Source organism: Primulina tabacum, unplaced genomic scaffold, assembly GCF_025594145.1.
Source record: "Primulina tabacum isolate GXHZ01 unplaced genomic scaffold, ASM2559414v2 Contig797, whole genome shotgun sequence".
NCBI lineage: Eukaryota > Viridiplantae > Streptophyta > Magnoliopsida > Lamiales > Gesneriaceae > Primulina > Primulina tabacum.
The window spans coordinates 15432-32637 of record NW_027459918.1 but is presented as its reverse complement, the minus strand read 5'-3'; the positions used below and the strand labels follow the sequence as shown (position 1 = coordinate 32637).

Genomic DNA, 17206 nt, shown 5'->3' with positions numbered 1-17206 from the left:
AAATCGCTAAATGTTCCCAGAAAATTGAAAAAAAAATAAGAAGAAGAAAATAGCGAATGTAAAGCTATTATTATGCCTCGGATACGATAAAATGGAATCAGAATCGAATTTCGGACTTCCTAAACGGATTTCTCGAGGAAACGAAAGCTTAACAGAAGAGGAAAATCGCCAATTAGAGGTTCTTAAAGAAGGAATTCGGATAAAATCTCGCCAACTCATTGCAGAGTAATGAGTCTCATTCGTTTGCCCATTTACAATCAAATTAGGCTACAATTTTGTCCAAATCCGGCAGAGCCCGAGCTACGTTGATTTCACATGTCTTATCTGGTGCCGATCAAGATTCAGATGATTTGAGCCGAAAATCGTCTGTCAACAAGTAATCAAAAATAGAAAAACAAGAAAAGGGGTGCAACACGAGGACTTCCCCGGGGGTCACCCATCCTAGTACTGCTGTCGCTCCAAGCACGCTTAACTTCGAAGTTCTGATGGGATCCGGTGCATTAGTGCTCGTATGATCGCACCCGGCATTGAGTGAGATGTTTATTCTTATATCCCTCGAGTACGAGTGGAGCGGGCGGCGATGGACAACACGCAGCACTGCTCTCGCCCAACAGAACCATGAAGTTAAGGGTTCTGGCACGATTGCAGAGCTAGGATGGGTGACCTCCCTGGAATGTCCTCGTGTCGTGATCTTTTACATAAATTATCGCTAAAACTGTTGAAATAATTGTTTTTAATGAGTTAACCATCTCCGGAGTAATCTGCGTCATACCCTTCCGCACAAAACCGGCTCACGACAACAAAAATCGCTAAATGTTCCCAGAAAATTGAAAAAAAAATAAGATGAAGAAAATAACGAATGTAAGCTATTATTATGCCTGGAATACGATAAAATGAAACAGAAATCGAATTTAGAACTTGCTAAACAGATTTCTCGAGGAAACGGAAGCTTAACAGAAGCGGAAAATCGCAAATTAGAGGGTTTTAAAGAAGGAATTCGGCTAAAATCTCGCTAGCTCATTGCGGAGTAATGAGTCTCGTTCGTTTGCCCGTTTACAATCAAATTAGCCTACAATTTTGTTCAAATCCGGCAGAGCCCGAGCTACGTTGATTTCACATGTCTTATCTGGTGTCGATCGAGATTCAGAAGATTTGAACCGAAAATCGTCTGTCAACAAGTAATCAAAAATAGATTAACACGAAAAGAGGTGCAACACGAGGACTTCCCAGGGGTTCACCCATCATAGTACTGCTCTCGCCCAAGCACGTTTAACTCCGGAGTTCTGATGGGATCCGGTGCATTAGTGCTGGTATGATCGCACCCGACATTGATTGGGATGTTTATTATTATATACCTCGAGTACGTGTGGAGCGGGCGGCGATGGACAACAAGCGGCACTACTCTCGCCCAATCAGAACCATGAAGTTAAGCGTTCTGGCGCGATGGCAGAGGGAGGATTGGTGACCTCCCTGAGAAGTCTTCGTGTCGCGACCGTTTATGTAAATATTGGAAAAAACAGTCGAAATAATTATTTTTAATGATTTAACCGTCTCCGGAGTAATCTGCGTCATACCCTTCCGCACAGAACCGGCTCACGACAACAAAAATGTTCCCAGAAAATAGAAAAAAAATAAGAAGAAGAAAATAGCGAATGTAAAGCTATTATTATGCCTGGGATACGATAAAATGGAATGGAATCGAATTTCGGACTTCCTAAGCGGATTTCTCGAGGAAACGGAAGCTTAACAGAAGCGGAAAATCGCAAATTAGAGGGTCTTAAAGAAGGAATTTGGCTAAAATCTCGCCAGATCAATGCGGAGAAATGAGTCTCGTTCGTTTGCCCGTTTACAATCAAATTAGGCTACAATTTTGTCCAAATCCGGCAGTGCCCGAGCTACGTTGATTTCACATGTCTTATCTGGTCCCGATCGAAATTCAGATGATTTGAACCGAAAATCGTCTGTCAACAAGTAATCAAAAATAGAAAAACACGAAAAGTGGTGCAACACGAGGATTTCCCAGGGGGTCACCCATCCTAGTACTGCTCTGGCCCAAGCCACTTAACTTTTGAGTTCTGATGGTATCCGGTGCATTAGTGCTGGTATGATCGCATCTGACATTGAGTGAGATGTTTATTCTTATATCCCTCAAGTGCGTGTGGCGCGGGCGGCGATGGACAACAAATAAATCCTTATATTATTTCGAAAATTCTGATTCAGCCCTTAAACGTTCGTAAATTGCCCTTAGGTCCCAAATCTTTCGAAATATTGCATTTTGGTCCCTTAAATTTCGATACTTGCATGTTTATTTTATATGCCGGAACGTAAATTTTATCCGTGTGGGTTTTTCAATAAAAAAATACGAACTTTTTGGCAATCCGGCTATTTAATTCCCAAACTATTTTTACCAAAACATTACTAATATTTTAATTAATTATAATATAGACTAATTGGCTTAATTAGGGGCTTATTAGGCCTAAAGCCTTGTTAGTGTTTAATTAAGTATATAATATGTAAACCTTTCCCATAACCCTACGATTCTTTCAAAAGGACACGGCCACTCTTCTGAAAGTACCTAGATTACACGGCACACACATGCTTAAAAATCGAGGCAAACTTTCGAGCATTGCCAAGGGAAAGTCTTAGCCAAGGTTCTTGCTCCGTTCTTCGTCATCGTCAACGGTTTTTCGTGCGTAAATTACGCATAGGCACACCTATTCTTCCCTTCAAACTATCATCACATCATATTATATTTTTATGCATGAAAATTTTGGGAAACAAGTGACACTTTGAATTATTTTCGTTTTTATGCAATCCATGAAATTCCAAGCATGATTTTGATTCAAACTTTTGTCGTTTACATGTATATACGGGCTGCCATGATATAGGTTATGTTTAGGCATGATTTTACGCGGGATTTAGAGTCCTAGATAATCACCTTAACACCACACATGCAATAGAACACAAGCTGTGCAGCAACTTGCTGTCATGGAGCAAAGGGGTTAGGTTTTATTGTTGCAGGGGCTAGGGCATGCTTGGCTGGTTCCAGGGGTTAGCCAAGGTCGTGGGTGAGTTAGGGATAGAGTCCTAGCCATGCTAGGACTCGCGCTCAAGGGCTGGGAAGGAGTCCTAGCAAGCTATGACTCCCACCGGAGAATCAAGGGGAATTGCGTGCAGGGTTCTAGGCTTGTTGCAGGCTGGTGGGCATGGTCCAGGGGGCTTGGGCTGGGTCAGGTCGAGTCCTTAGGGTCCTTAGCGGGTGCACAACAGGTTGGTTCAGTGGCTGGGTTCGTTGGTAGATGCAGGGAAGCTTAATCAAGAGTCCTTGTCCAACAAGGATTTCTCGGCCATCTTATGGTAGAGGAGTATGGAGCTTGTTTTTTGGTTTGGGCTGTTTTCCATGGGATCTTTGGGCCCAGTAGCGTACTTTAGGATGTTGGTCAAGTTTTGGATCAACATGGTTCGGGGGTAACTCGTGAAAATCAAGAGATGGCTCTAGGTCGAAGATTTTGGGTCATTAGGGTTTTTAAAACTTGGGAAAATTGAAAAATGGTTCACGGGGGTTGAGTCGTGGTTCATAAGGGCTAAAATAATATAAAAAGACTAAATTCTCAACTGGTATCAACACTTAGGAATCTAGGTACATAAGCCTGGAGGTCCTGGGTTCAAGTGTTGGGGAAGGCGAAAGAAACCACTTACCAGGGGTGAGATATTCTATGAGTGACGGTGCATTGGCATGGGCCGAGGCCCATGCTGGACTATCCTAACGACCCATGAACTGTAGTGGTGCGTGGGTATGGGCCGAGGCCTTTGTTGGTTCAGCCTAATGGCCCATGATCGTTACAAAAAAAAGCGCTTTTTTTGTAACGATCATGGGCCATTAGGCTGAACCAACAAAGGCATCGGCCCATGCTGGACCATCCTAACGACCCATGACAAGTAATGGTGCGTGGGTATGGGCCGAGGCCTTTGTTGGTTCAGCCTAATGGCCCATGATCATTATAGCACTGCTCTCGCTCAATCAGAACCATGAAGTTAAGCGTTCTGGCGCGATGGTAGAGCTAGGATGGGTGACCTCCCTGGGAAGTCCTCGTGTCGCGACCTTTTACGTAAATTATGGATAAAACAATCGAACTAATTGTTTTTAATGAGTTAACCGTCTCCGGAGTAATCTGCGTCATACCCTTCCGCACAGAACCGGCTCACGACAACAAAAATCGCTAAATGTTCCCAGAAAATAGAAAAAAAAATAGGAAAAAAAAATAGCGAATTTAAAGTTATTATTATGCCTGGGATAAGATAAAATGGAACCGGAATTGAATTTCGGACTTCCTAAGCGGATTACTCGAGGAAACGGAAGCTTAACAGAAGCGGAAAATCGCATATTAGAGGGTCTTAGAGAAGGAATTCGGCTAAAATCTTGCCAACTCATTGCGGAGTAATGAGTCTCGTTCGTTTGCCCGTTTACAATCTAATTAGGCTACAATTTTGTCCAAATCTGGCAGAGCCCGAGCTACGTTGATTTTACATGTCTTATCTGGTCCCGATCAGTGATTCAGATGATTTGAGCCAAAAATCGTCTGTGACAAGTAATCAAAAATAGAAAAACACGAAAAGGGTTCCAACACGAGGACTTCCCAGGTGGTCACCCATCCTAGTACTACTAGCCCAAGCACGCTTAACTTCGGAGTTCTGATTGGATCCAGTGCATTAGTACTGGTATGGTCGCAACCGACATTGAGTGGGGTGTTTATTCCTATATCCCTCGAGTACGTGTGGCGCGAGCGGCAATGGACAACACGCGGCACTGCTCTCGCCCAATCAGAACCATGAAGTTAAGCGTTCTGTCGAGATGGCAGAGCTAGGATGAGTGACCTCCCTGGGAAGTCCTCATTCGCGACCGTTTACATAAATTATAGCTAAAACAGTCGAAATAATTGTTTTTAATTAGTTAACCGTCTCCGGAGTAATCTCCGTCATTCCATTCCGCACAGAACCGTCTCACGACAACAAAAATCTCTAAATGTTCCCAGAAAATAGAAAAAAAAATAAGAAGAAGAAAATAGCGAATGTAAAGCTATTATTATGCCTGGGATACGATAAAATGGAACCGGAATCGAATTTAGGACTTCCTAAGCGGATTTTCTCGAGAAAACAGAAGCTTAACTAAACCGGAAAATCGCAAATTAGAAGGTCTTAGAGAAGGAATTCGGCTAAAATCTCGCAGGCTCATTGCGGAGTAATGAGTCTCGTTCGTTTGCCCGTTTACAATCTAATTAGGCTGCAATTTTGTCCAATCCGGTAGTGCCCGAGCTACGTTGATTTCACATGTCTTATCTTGTCCCGATCGAGATTCAGATGATTTGAGCCGAAAATCGTCTGTCAACAAGTAATCAAAAATAGAAAAACGCGAAAAGGGATGCAACACAAGGACTTTTTAGGCGGTCACCCATCCAAGTACTGGTCTCACCCAAGCAAGCTTAACTTCAGAGTTCTGATGGGATCCGGGTGCATTAGTGCTGGTATGATCGCACCCGACATTGAGTGGGATGTTTATTCTTATATCCCTCGAGTACGTGTGGAGCGGGCTGCGATGGACAACACGCGGCACTGGTCTCGCCTAATCAGAACCATGAAGTTAAGCGTTCTGGCGCGATAGCAGAGCGAGGATGGGTGACCTCCCTGGGAAGTCCTCGTGTCTCGACCCTTTACGTAAATTATGGCTAAAACTGTCGAAATAATTGTTTTTAATGAGTTAACCATCTCCGGAGTAATCTGTGTCATACCCTTCCAAACAGAACAGGCTAACGACAACAAAAATCGCTAAATGTTTCCAGAAATAAAAAAAAAAAGAAGAATAAAATAGCGAATGTAAAACTATTAATATGCCTGGGATACGATAAAATGGAATCGAAATCGAGTTTCGAACTTCCTAAGTGGATTTATCGAGGAAACGAAAGCTTAACCAAAGCGGAAAATCGACAAATTAGAGGGTCTTAGAGAAGGAATTCGGCTAAAATCTCGCCAGCTCATTGCGAAGTAATGAGTCTCGTTCATTTGCCCGTTTACAATCAAATTAGGCTACAATTTTTTCCAAATCCGGCAGTGCCCGAGCTATGTTGATTTCACATGTCTTATCTTGTCCTGATCGAAATTCAGATGATTTGAGCCGAAAATCGTCTGTCAACAAGTAATTAAAAATAGAAAAATACGAAAAGGGGTGCAACACGAGTTCTTCCCAGGGGGTCAACCATCCTAGTACTGCTCTCGCCCAAGCACGCTTAACTTCGGAGTTCTGATGGGATCCGGTGCATTAGTGCTGGTATGATCGCACCCGACATTACTTGTAAAGCGGGCGGCGATGGACAACACGCGGCACTGATCTCGCCGAATTAGAACCATGAAGTTAAGCGTTCTGGCGCGATGACAGAGCTAGGATGGGTGACCTCCCTGGGAAGTCCTCGTGTCGTGACCCATTACGTAAATAATTGTTTTTAATTATTGTTTTTAATGAGTTAACCGTCTCCGGAGTAATCTGCGTCATACCCTTCCGCACAGAACCGGATAACGACAACAAAAATCGCTTAATGTTCCCAGAAAATTAAAAAAAAATAAGAAGAAGAAAATAGCGAATGTAAAGCTATTATTATGCCTGGGATATGATAAAATGGAACGAAATCGAATTTCGGACTTCCTAAGCGGATTTCTCGAGGAAACAGAAGCTCAACAGAAGCGGAAAATCGCAAATTAGAGGGTCTTAGAGAAGGAATTGGGCTAAAATCTCTCCAGCTCATTGCGGAGTAATGAGTCTCGTTCGTTTGCCTGTTTACAATCAAACTAGGCTACTATTTTGTCCAAATCCGGTAGTGCCCGAGTTACGGTGATTTCACATGTATTTTCTGGTCCCGATCGTGATTCAGATGATTTGAGCCGAAAATCGTCTGTCAACAAGAAATCAAAAATAGAAAAACACGAAAAGGGGTGCAACACGAGGACTTCCCAGTGGGGGAAACCCATCCTAGTACTGCTCTCACCCAAGCACGCTTAACTTCGGAGTTCTGATTGGATCCAGTGTATTAGTACTGGTATGATCGCAACCGACATTGAGTGGGATGTTTATTTTTATATCCCACGAGTACGTGTGGCGCGAGCGGCGATGGACAACACGCGGCACTACTCTCGCCAAATCAGAACCATGAAGTTAAGCGTTCCGGCGAGATGGCAGAGCTAGGATGGGTCACCTCCCTGGGAAGTTCTCGTGTCCCGACCGTTTACGTAAATTATAGCTAAAACAGTCGAAATAATTGTTTTTAATGAGTTAACCGTCTCCGGAGTAATCTGCGTCATACCCTTTCGCACAGAACCGACTCACGATCACAAAAATCGCAAAATGTTCCTCGAAAATAGAAAAAAAATTAGAAGAAGAAAATAGTGGATGAAAAGCTATTATTATGCCTGGGATACGATAAAATGGAATCGGAATAGAAAAACACGAAAAGGAGTGCAACACGAGGACTTCCCAGGGGGTCACCCATTCTAGTACTGCTCTCGCCCAAGCACTCCGGCCCAAGCACGCTTAACTTCGCAGTTCTGATTGGATTCGGTGAATTAGTGCTGGTATGATCGCACCCGACATTGAGTGGGATGTTTATTCTTATATCCCTCGAGTCCGTGTGGAGCGGGCGGCGATGGACAACACGCAGCAATGCTCTCGCCCAATCAGAACCATGAAGTTAAGCGTTCTGGCGAGATGGCAGAGCTAGGATGGGTGACCTCTCTAGGAAGTCCTCGTGTCACGACCGTTTACGTAAATTATAGCTAAAACAGTCGAAATAATTGTTTTTAATGAGTTAACCGTCTCCGGAGTAATCTGTATCATACCCTTCCGCACAAAACCGGCTCACGACCACAAAAATCGCTAAATGTTCCCAGAAAATAGAAAAAAAAATAAGAATAAGAAAATAGCGAATGTAAATCTATTATTATGCCTGCGATACGTTAAAATGGAACCGGAATCGAATTTCGGACTTCCTAAGCAGATTTCTCGAGGAAACGGAAGCTTAACAGAAGCGGAAAATCGCAAATTAGAGGGTCTTAGAGAAGAAATTCGGCTAAAATCTCGCCAGTCCGCAATGAGTCTCGTTCGTTTGCCCGTTTACAATAAAATTACGCTACAATTTTGTCTAAATCGGACAGTGCCCGAGCTACGTTGATTTCACATGTCTTATCTGGTCCAGATCGAGATTCAGATGATTTGATCCAAAAATCGTCTGTCAACAGGTAATCAAAAATAGAAAAACACGAAAAGGGGTGCAACAGAGAACTTCCCAGAGGGTCACCCATTCTAGTACTGCTCTCGCCCTAGCACGCTTAACTTCGGAGTTCTGATGGGATCCGGTGCATTAGTGCTGGTATGATCGCACCCGACATTACTTGTAAAGCGGGCGGCGATGGACAACACGCGGCACTGCTCTCGCCCAATCATAACCATGAAGTTAAGCGTTCTGGCGCGATTGCAGAGCTAGGATGGGTGACCTCCATGGGAAGTCCTCGTGTCGCGACCGTTTACGTAAATTATGGCTAAAACAGTAGAAATAATTGTTTTTAATGAGTTAACCGTCTCCGGAGTAATCTGCATCATACCCTTCCGCATAGAATCGGCTCACGACAACAAAAATCGCTAAATGTTCCCAGAAAATAGAAAAAAAATAAGAATAAGAAAATAGCGAATGTAAAGCTATTATTATGCTTGGGATACGATAAAATGGAATCGGAATCGAATTTCGGACTTCTTAAACGGATTTCTCGAGGAAACGGAAGTTTAACAGAAGCGGAAAATCGCAAATTAGAGGGTCTTAGAGAAGCAATTCGGCTAAAATCTCCGCAATGAGTCTCGTTCGTTTGGCCGTTTACAAACAAACTATCTTACAATTTTTTCCAAATAAGGCAGTGCCCGAGCTACGTTAATTTCACATGTCTTATCTGGTCCCGATCGAGATTCAGATGATTTGAGCCGAAAATCGTCTGTCAACAAGTAATCAAAAATAGAAAAACACCAAAAGGGGTGCAACAGAGGACTTCCCAGGGGGTCACCCATTCTAGTACTGCTCTCGCCCTAGCACGCTTAACTTCGGAGTTCTGATGGGATCCGGTGCATTAGTGCTGGTATGATCACACCCGACATTACTTGTAAAGTGGGCGGCGATGGACAACACGCGGCACTGCTCTCGCCCAATCATAACCATGAAGTTAAGCGTTCTGGCGCGATTGCAGAGCTAGGATGGGTGACCTCCATGGGAAGTCCTCGTGTCGCGACCGTTTACGTAAATTATGGCTAAAACAGTAGAAATAATTGTTTTTAATGAGTTAACCGTCTCCGGAGTAATCTGCATCATACCCTTCCGCATAGAATCGGCTCACGACAACAAAAATCGCTAAATGTTCCCAGAAAATAGAAAAAAAATAAGAATAAGAAAATAGCGAATGTAAAGCTATTATTATGCTTGGGATACGATAAAATGGAATCGGAATCGAATTTCGGACTTCTTAAACGGATTTCTCGAGGAAACGGAAGTTTAACAGAAGCGGAAAATCGCAAATTAGAGGGTCTTAGAGAAGCAATTCGGCTAAAATCTCCGCAATGAGTCTCGTTCGTTTGGCCGTTTACAAACAAACTATCTTACAATTTTTTCCAAATAAGGCAGTGCCCGAGCTACGTTAATTTCACATGTCTTATCTGGTCCCGATCGAGATTCAGATGATTTGAGCCGAAAATCGTCTGTCAACAAGTAATCAAAAATAGAAAAACACCAAAAGTGGTGCAACACGAGGACTTCCCAGGGGGTCACCCATCCTAGTATTGCTCTCGTCCAAGCACGCTGAACTTCGGAGTTCTGATGGGATCTTGTGCATTAGTGCTGGTATGATCACACCCGACATTGTGTGGGATGTTTATTCTTATATCCCTTGAGTACGTGTGGAGCTGGCGGCGATGGACAACACGCGGGACTGCTCTCGCCCAATCAGAACCATGAAGTTAAGCATTCTGGCGCGATGGCAGAGCAAGGATGGACCTCCTGGGAAGTCCTCGTGTCACGATCGTTTACGTAAATTATGGCTAAAACAATCGAAATAATTGTTTTTAATGAGTTAACCGTCTCCGGAGTAATCTGCGTCATACCCTTCCACACAGAACCGGCTCACGACAACAAAAATCGCTAAATTTTCTCAGAAAATAGAAAAAAAATAAGAATAAGAAAAAAGCGAATGTAAAGCTATTATTATGGCTGAGATACGATAAAATGGAACTGGAATCGAATTTCGGACTTTCTAAGCAGATTTCTCGAGGAAACGAAAGTTTAGCAGAAGCGGAAAATCGCAAATTAGAGGGTCTTAAAGAACAAATTCGGCTAAAATCTCGCCAGCTCATTGCGGAGTAATGAGTCTCGTTCGTTTGCCTGTTTACAATCAAATTAGCCTACAATTTTGTCCAAATCCGGCAGTGCCTGAGCCACGTTGATTTCACATGTCTTATCTGGTTCCGATCGAGATTCAGATGATTTGAGCCGAAAATCGTCTGTCAACAAGTTATCAAAAATAGAAAAAAACAAAAAGGGGTGCAACACGATGACTTCCCAGGGGTCGCCCATCCTAGTACTGGTCTCGCCCAAGCATGCTTAACTTCGAAGTTCTAATGGTATCCGGTGCATTAGTGCTGGTATGATCGCACCCGACATTCAGTGGGTTGTTTATTCTTATATCCCTCGAGTACGTGTGTAGCGGGCGACGATAGACAACAAGCGGCACTGCTCTCGCCCAATCAGAACCATGAAATGAAGCGTTCTGGCGCAATGGCAGAGCTAGGATGGTTCACCTACCGGGAAGTCCTCGTGTCGCGACCGTTTACGTAAATTATGGCTAAAACAGACGAAATAATTGTTTTTAATGAGTTTACCGTCTCCGGAGTAATCTGTGTCATACCCTTCCGCACAGAACCGGCTAACGATAACAAAAATCGATAAATGTTTCGAGAAAATAGAAAAAAAATAAGAATAGAAAAATAGCGAATGTAAAGCTATTATTATGCCTGCGATATGATAAAATGGAACCGGAGTCGAATTTCGAACTTCCTAAGCAGATTTTTCGAGGAAACGGAAGCTTAACAGAAGCGGAAAATCGCAAATTAGAGGGTCTTAGAGATGAAATTCGGCTAAAATCTCGCCAGTCCGCAATGAGTCTCGTTCGTTTGCCCGTTTACAATCAAATTAGGCTAAAATTTTGTCCAAATCCGGCAGTGCCCGAGCTACGTTGATTTCACATGTTTTATCTTGTCCCGATCGAGATTCAGATGATTTGAGCCGAAAATCGTCTGTCAACAGGTAATCAAAAATAGGAAAACACGAAAAAGGGAGCAACACGAGGACTTCCCAGGGGGTGTTCTGATGGGATCCGGTGCATTAGTGATGGTATGATCGCACCTGACATTGAGTGGGATGTTTATTCTCATATCCTTCGAGTACGAGTGAAGCGGGCGGCGATGGACAACACGCGGCACTGCTCTCGCCCAACAGAACCATGAAGTTAAGCGTTCTGGCGCGATTGCAGAGCTAGGATGAGTGACATCCCTGGGAAGTTCTCGTGTCGCAACCGTTTACGTAAATTATGGCTAAAACAGTAGAAATAATTGTTTTTAATGAGTTAACCGTATCTGGAGTAATCTGCGTCATACCCTTCCGCACAAAACCGGCTCATGACAACAGAAATCGCTAAATGTTCCCAGAAAATAGAAAAAAAAATAAGAATAAGAAAATAGCGAATGTAAAGATATTATTATGCTTGGGATACGATAAAATGGAACCGGAATCAAATTTCGGACTTCCTAAGCCGATTTCTCGAGGAAACGGAAGCTGAACAGAAGCGGAAAATCGCAAATTAAAGGGTCTTAGAGAAGGAATTTGGCTAAAATCTCGCCACCTCATTGCTGAGTAATTAGTCTCGTTCGTTTGCCCGTTTACAATTAAATTAGCCTACAATATTTTCTAAATCCGGCAGTGCCCGAGCTACGTTGATTTCACATGTCTTATCTGGTCACGATCGAGATTCAGATGATTTGAGCCGAAAATCGTCTGACAACAAATAATCAAAAATAGAAAAACACGAAAAAGAGTGCAACACAAGGACTTCCCAGGGGGTCACCCATCCTAGTACTGCTTTCGCCCAAGCACGCTTAACTTCGAAGTGCTGAGGGGATGTGGAGCATTAGTGATTGTATGATCGCACCTGACATTGAGTAGGATGTTTATTCTTATATCCCTCGAGTATGTGTGGAGCTGGCGGCGATGGATAACACGCGGCACTGCTCTCGCCCAATCAGAACCATGAAGTTAAGCATTCTGGCGCGATGGCAGAGCTAGGATGGGTGACCTCCATGGGAAATCCTCGTGTCGCGACCGTTTACGTAAATTATGGATAAAACAGTCGAAATTATTGTTTTTAATGAGTTAACCGTCTCCGGAGTAATCTGCTTCATACTCTTCCGCACAGAACCAGCTCACTACAACAAAAATCGATAAATGTTCCAAAAAAAATAGAAAAAATTAAGAAGAATAAAATAGCGAATGTAAAGCTATAATTATGCCTCGTATACGATAAAATGGAACCGGAATCGAATTTCGAACTTCTTAAGCGGATTTCTCGAGAAAACGAAAGCTTAACAGAAGCGTAAAATTTCGCCAGCTCATTGCGGAGCAATGGGTCTCGTTGTTTTGCCCATTTACAATAAAATTAGCCTACAATTTTGTCTAAATCCGGCAGTGCCCGAGCTACGTTAATTTCACATGTCTTATCTGGTCACGATCGAGATTCAGATGATTTGAGCTGAAAATCGTCTGTCAACAAGTAATCAAAACCATGAAGTTGATGGGTGACCTCCTTGGGAAGTGCTCGTGTCGCGACCGTTTACGTAAATTATGTATAAAACAGTCGAAAATAAATTTTTTTAATGAGTTAACCATCTCTGGAGTAATTTGCGTCATACCATTCCGCGCAAAACCGGTTCACGACAACAAAAATCGCTAAATGCTCCCAAAAAATAGAAAAAAAAGGAATTCGGCTAAAATCTTACAATAAAATAGAACAGGAATCGAATTTCGGACTTTCTAAGCGGATTTCTCGAGGAAACGGAAGCTTAACAGAAGCGAAAAATCGCAAATTAGAGGGTCTTAGAGAAGGAATTCGGCTAAAATCTCGCCAGCTCATTGCGGAGTAATGAGTCTCGTTCGTTTGTCTGTTTATAATCAAATTCGGCTACAATTTTTTCCAAATCCGGCAGTGTCCGAGATACGTTGATTTTTTCCAAATCCGGCAGTGTCCGAGATACGTTGATTTCAAATTCGGCTACAATTTTTTCGCATTAGTGCTGGTATGATCGCAACCGACATTGAGTGGGATGTTTATTCTTATATCCGTCGAGTATGTGTGGAGCGGGCGGCGATGGACAACACGCGGCACTGCACTCGCCCAATCAGAACCATGAAGTTAAGCGTTCTGGCGCGATGGCAGAGCAAGGATGGGTGACCTCCCCAGGAAGTCCTCGTGTCGCGACCGTTTACGTAAATTATGGCTAAATCAGTCGAAATAATTGTTTTCAATGAGTTAACCATCTCCGGAGTAATATGCATCATACCCTTCCGCCCAGAACCGGCTCACGACAACAAAAATCGTTAAATGTTCCCAGAAAATAGAAAAAAAATAAGAATAAAAAAATAGCGAATGTAAAGCTATTATTATGCCTTAGATACGATAAAATGGAGCCGTAATCGAATTTTGGACTTCCTAAGCGGATTTCTCGAGGAAACGGAAGCTTAAAAGAATCGGAAAATCGCAAATTAGAGGGTCTTAGAGAAGGAATTTGGCTAAAATCTCGCCAGCTCATTGCGATGTAATGAGTCTCGTTCGTTTGCCCGTTTACAATCAAATTAGGATACAATTTTGTCCAAATTCGGCAGCGCCCGAGCTACGTTGATTTCACATGTCTTATCTGGTCCCGATCGAGATTTAGATGATTTGAGCCGAAAATCGTCTGTTAACAAGTAATCAAAAATAGAAAAACAAGAAAAGGGGTGCAACACGAGGACAGCCCAGGGGGTCACTCATCCTAGTACTGCTCTCGCCCAAGCACATATAACTTCGGAGTTCTGATGGGATCCGGTGCATTAGTGCTGGTAAGATCGCACCCGACATTGAGTGGGATGTTTATTCTTATATCCCTCGAGTACGTGTGGAGCGGGTGGCGATGGACAACACGCGGCACTGCTCTCGCCCAATCAAAACTATGAAGTTAAGCGTTCTGGCGCGATGGCCGAGTTAGGTTGGGTGACCTCCCTGGGAAGTCCTCGTGTCACGACCGTTTACGTAAATTATGGATAAAACAGTCGAAAATAATTTTTTTTAATGAGTTAACCGTCTCCGGAGTAATCTGCGTCATACCATTCCACACAGAACCGGCTCACGACAAAAAAAATTGCTAAATGTTACCAAAAAATAGAAAAAAATAAGAAGAAGAAAATAGCGAATGTAAAGCTATTATTATGCCTGGGATACGATAAAATGAAACCGGAATCGAATTTCGAACTTCCTAAGCGTATTTCTCGAGGAAACAGAAGCTTAACAGAAGCGGAAAATCGCAAATTAGAGTGTCTTAGAGAAGGAATTCGGCTAAAATCTCGCCAGCTCATTGCAGAGTAATGAGTCTCATTCGTTTGTCCGTTTACAATCAAATTCGGCTACAATTTTGTCAAAATCCGGCAGTGCCCGAGATAAGTTGATTTCACATGTCTTATCTGGTCCTGATCGAGATTCAGATGATTTGAGCCAAAAATCGTCTGTCAACAATTAATCAAAAATAGAAAAACACGAAAAGAGGTGCAACACGAGGAATTCCAAGGGGCTTACCCATCCTGGTACTGCACTCGCCCAAGCACACTTAACTTCGGAGTTCTGATGGGATCCGGTGCATTAGTGCTGGTATGATCGCACCCGACCTTGAGTGGGATGTTTATTCTTTTATCCCTCGTGTACGTTTGGAGCAGGCGGCGATTGACAACACGCGGCACTACTCTACCCCAATCAGAACCATGAAGTTAATCATTCTGGCGCGATGGCAGAGATAGGATGGGTGACCTCCCTGGGAAGTCCTCGTGTCTAGACGGTTTACGTAAATTATGGCTAAAACAGCCGAAATAAATGTTTCAAATGAGTTAACCATCTCCGGAGTAATCGGCGTCATACCCTTCCGCGCAGAACCGGCTCACGACAACAAAAATCGCTAAATGCTCCCAAAAAATAGAAAAAAAAAATAATAATAAGAAAATAGCGAATGTAAAGCTATTATTATGCCTGTGATACGATAAAATGGAACCTGAATCGAATTTCGGACTTCCTAAGCGGATTTCTCGAGGAAACGGAAGCTTAACAGAAGCGGAAAATCGCAAATTAGAGGGTCTTAGAGAAGGAATTCGGCTAAAATCTCGCCAGCTCATTGCGGAGTAATGAGTCTCGTTCGTTTTCCCGTTTACAATCAAATTAGGCTACTATTTTGTCCAAATCCGGCAGTGCCTGAGCTACTTTGATTTCACATGTCTTATTTGGTCCCGATCGAGATTCAGATGATTTGAGCCGAAAATCGTCTGTCAACATTTAATCAAAAATAGAAAAACACGAAAAGGGGTGCAACACGAGGAAATCCCAAGAGGTCACACAGCCTAGTACAGCTCTCGTCCAAGCACGCTTAACTTCGGAGTTCTGAGGGGATCCGGTGCATTAATGCTGGTATGATCGCACCTGACATTGAGTGGGATGTTTATTCTTATATCCCTCGAGTATGTGTGGAGCGGGCGGCGATGGACAACACGCGGCACTGCTCTCGCCCAATCAGAACCATGAAGTTAAGCGTTCTGGCGCGATGGCAGAGCTAGGATGGGTGACCTCCCTAGGAAGTCCTCCTGTCGCGACCGTTTACGTAAATTATGGCTAAAACAGTCGAAATAATTGTTTTTAATGAGTTAACCATCTCCGGAGTAATCTGCATCATACCCTTCCGCACAGAACCGGCTCACGACAACAAAAATCGCTAAATGTTCCTAGAAAATAGAAAAAAAAAAAGAATAAGAAAATAGCGAATGTAAAGTTATTATTATGCCTGGGATACGATAAAATGGAACCGGAATCAAATTTTGGACTTCCTAAGCGGATTTCTCGAGGAGACGGAAGCTTAACAGAAGCGGAAAATCGCAAATTAGAGGGTCTTAGAGAAGGAATTCGGCTAAAATCTCGCCAGCTCATTGCGAAGTAATGAGTCTCGTTCGTTTGCCCGTTTACAATCAAATTAGGCTACAATTTTGTTCAAATCCGGCAGTGCCTGAGCTACTTTGATTTCACATGTCTTATCTGGTCACGATCGAAATTCAGATGATTTGAGCCGAAAATCGTCTGTCAACAATTAATCAAAAATAGAAAAACAAGAAAAGGGATACAACACGAGGAATTCCCAAGGGGTCACCCATCCTAGTATAGCTCTCGTCCAAGAACGCTTAACTTCGGAGTTCTGAGGGGATCCGGTGCATTAATCCTGGTATGATCGCACCTGACATTGAGTGGGATGTTTATTTTTATATCCCTCGAGTATGTGTGGAGCGGGCGGCGATGGACAACACGCGGCACTGCTCTCGCCCAATCAGAACCATGAAGTTAAGCGTTCTGGCGCGATGGCAGAGCTAGGATGGGTGACCTCCCTGGGAAGTCCTCTTGTCGCGACCGTTTACGTAAATTATGGTTAAAACAGTCGAATTAATTGTTTTTAATGAGTTAACCTTCTCCGGAGTAATCTGCGTCATACCCTTCCGCACAGAACCGGCTCACGACAACAAAAATCGCTAAATGTTCCTAGAAAATAGAAAAAAAAATAAGAATAAGAAAATAGCAAATGTAAAGCTATTATTATGCCTGGGATACGATAAATGGAACCGGAATCGAATTTTGGACTTCCTAAGCGGATTCTCGAGGAAACGGAAGCTTAACAGAAGCGGAAAATCGCAAATTAGAGGGTCTTAGAGAAGGAATTCGGCTAAAATCCTCCATCTCATTGCGGAGTAATGAGTCTCGTTCGTTTGCCCGTTTACAATCAAATTAGCCTACAATTTGTCCAAAT

The 17206-nt window shown here is 43.1% G+C and overlaps 11 non-coding genes and 6 pseudogenes across 11 annotated transcripts; all 17 read right to left on the bottom strand.

Annotated features, from left to right (window-relative positions):
- Positions 1 to 403: 403 nt before the first annotated feature.
- LOC142535116 (5S ribosomal RNA) lies at positions 404 to 523 on the bottom strand. Its single transcript, XR_012817382.1, has one exon. It is a non-coding gene; the product is annotated as a 5S ribosomal RNA (ribosomal RNA).
- Positions 524 to 1205: 682 nt separating this feature from the next.
- On the bottom strand, positions 1206 to 1324 carry LOC142535086 (5S ribosomal RNA). The gene has a single exon (XR_012817353.1). It is a non-coding gene; the product is annotated as a 5S ribosomal RNA (ribosomal RNA).
- A 674-nt stretch (positions 1325 to 1998) lies between these two features.
- LOC142535074 (5S ribosomal RNA) lies at positions 1999 to 2116 on the bottom strand (annotated as a pseudogene).
- A 2500-nt stretch (positions 2117 to 4616) lies between these two features.
- LOC142535115 (5S ribosomal RNA) lies at positions 4617 to 4733 on the bottom strand. The gene has a single exon (XR_012817381.1). It is a non-coding gene; the product is annotated as a 5S ribosomal RNA (ribosomal RNA).
- A 683-nt stretch (positions 4734 to 5416) lies between these two features.
- On the bottom strand, positions 5417 to 5536 carry LOC142535123 (5S ribosomal RNA; annotated as a pseudogene).
- A 681-nt stretch (positions 5537 to 6217) lies between these two features.
- LOC142535102 (5S ribosomal RNA) lies at positions 6218 to 6336 on the bottom strand. The gene has a single exon (XR_012817368.1). It is a non-coding gene; the product is annotated as a 5S ribosomal RNA (ribosomal RNA).
- Positions 6337 to 6978: 642 nt separating this feature from the next.
- Positions 6979 to 7099, bottom strand: LOC142535126 (5S ribosomal RNA; annotated as a pseudogene).
- Positions 7100 to 7498: 399 nt separating this feature from the next.
- Positions 7499 to 7631, bottom strand: LOC142535119 (5S ribosomal RNA; annotated as a pseudogene).
- Positions 7632 to 8307: 676 nt separating this feature from the next.
- Positions 8308 to 8425, bottom strand: LOC142535091 (5S ribosomal RNA). The gene has a single exon (XR_012817358.1). It is a non-coding gene; the product is annotated as a 5S ribosomal RNA (ribosomal RNA).
- A 636-nt stretch (positions 8426 to 9061) lies between these two features.
- LOC142535089 (5S ribosomal RNA) lies at positions 9062 to 9179 on the bottom strand. The gene has a single exon (XR_012817356.1). It is a non-coding gene; the product is annotated as a 5S ribosomal RNA (ribosomal RNA).
- A 636-nt stretch (positions 9180 to 9815) lies between these two features.
- On the bottom strand, positions 9816 to 9934 carry LOC142535114 (5S ribosomal RNA). Its single transcript, XR_012817380.1, has one exon. It is a non-coding gene; the product is annotated as a 5S ribosomal RNA (ribosomal RNA).
- Positions 9935 to 10613: 679 nt separating this feature from the next.
- LOC142535127 (5S ribosomal RNA) lies at positions 10614 to 10731 on the bottom strand (annotated as a pseudogene).
- A 1431-nt stretch (positions 10732 to 12162) lies between these two features.
- Positions 12163 to 12281, bottom strand: LOC142535077 (5S ribosomal RNA; annotated as a pseudogene).
- Positions 12282 to 14117: 1836 nt separating this feature from the next.
- On the bottom strand, positions 14118 to 14236 carry LOC142535120 (5S ribosomal RNA). The gene has a single exon (XR_012817385.1). It is a non-coding gene; the product is annotated as a 5S ribosomal RNA (ribosomal RNA).
- Positions 14237 to 14919: 683 nt separating this feature from the next.
- LOC142535098 (5S ribosomal RNA) lies at positions 14920 to 15038 on the bottom strand. The gene has a single exon (XR_012817365.1). It is a non-coding gene; the product is annotated as a 5S ribosomal RNA (ribosomal RNA).
- A 685-nt stretch (positions 15039 to 15723) lies between these two features.
- LOC142535121 (5S ribosomal RNA) lies at positions 15724 to 15842 on the bottom strand. Its single transcript, XR_012817386.1, has one exon. It is a non-coding gene; the product is annotated as a 5S ribosomal RNA (ribosomal RNA).
- A 683-nt stretch (positions 15843 to 16525) lies between these two features.
- LOC142535117 (5S ribosomal RNA) lies at positions 16526 to 16644 on the bottom strand. The gene has a single exon (XR_012817383.1). It is a non-coding gene; the product is annotated as a 5S ribosomal RNA (ribosomal RNA).
- Between the last annotated feature and the right edge of the window lie 562 nt (positions 16645 to 17206).